Source organism: Frankliniella occidentalis, unplaced genomic scaffold (assembly GCF_000697945.3).
Source record: "Frankliniella occidentalis isolate FOCC.00 unplaced genomic scaffold, Focc_3.1 Scaffold93, whole genome shotgun sequence".
Taxonomy (NCBI): Eukaryota; Metazoa; Arthropoda; class Insecta; order Thysanoptera; family Thripidae; genus Frankliniella; species Frankliniella occidentalis.
Window position 1 is genome coordinate 951,215 of NW_026267222.1, and position 899 is coordinate 952,113.

An 899-nucleotide genomic window follows, 5' to 3' on the forward strand; every position below is an offset into this window, starting at 1 on the left:
AAAAAATTGTATTAAATTAATTGTTTTTGCACAAGTAATTTTTTGTAGTTTGTTTCATGATCACTGTGCCTTTGTAATGAGGATGTTTTCTATCTGTGCTGTGCATCATTACAAATAAACTCCATCCCCCAAAGTTTTCTAAACCCATTGGCTATTCTTTTCGAGACCATATGAGAGACTAACTATGTATGGCATGGAAGAAATTCCCTTCAGCTGCCACCAAAATTCAGAACTAAGTTAAATGAAATGGAAAAACAGAAATTGTCCTCTCTATCCTGAAAGGACGGCAAAGAAGAAGGTAGTTTTCTTCTCGACGCCAGTCCCTAAGGACCTGGGGTAGGGGTGGTGATGATTTCTGCCCTGACTGGCTGCCGGCTGTCGCCTCGCCTCGCCGTGGTCTTTAGGAGAATGCTTGCGCGGTAGGCGCGGGGTGTGGCCGCGCAGGCCGGCCCGGAGCGGGTGCGGCCCGGCCGGCTGGCTGTCTGCATGTGAAATGATGACACTGCAATGTAGCCCGAGCCTCGGCGCGGCGCGGCGCGACGCGGACCGGAAGAGAACGCCAACAGCGACTTATTCGGAACATCCGGCCTGGTTGGACTCAATCTAGTTGCGGTCGGCCTGGGCTGCCCCTCCACGCCCCTCCACGCCACGCCGGCCGGGCTCAGCACAGCGGATGCGCCGCGAGTCCACTCCTCGTCTCTCTGAAGGCGGCTGGAACGACGACGGCGACGAAGGAAGTGGAAGGAAGCGGCCGGGCGGGCAGGATGGGCCCTCCTCAGCGACATTTGGAAGATTTAAATGGATGATGGTCCGAAAATGCTTACTTCCCCTCTCTACGTTCACTGCCGCCGCGCGCCGCGTCCGGTGCTGTGCGAGGGAGAGAAAGAAAGAGGGGGGGG

General features: G+C 55.2%; 1 protein-coding gene across 2 annotated transcripts in view; it reads left to right on the forward strand.

The window, feature by feature from the left end:
* LOC113209629 (eukaryotic translation initiation factor 5B) overlaps window positions 1–143 on the forward strand; it is a gene marked incomplete in the record, with an annotated part of 14,728 nt that extends 14,585 nt beyond the window's left edge. For both annotated transcript variants that reach the window (XM_052269468.1, XM_052269469.1), the window contains 1 exon segment: window positions 1–143.
* Window positions 144–899: the final 756 nt, after the last annotated feature.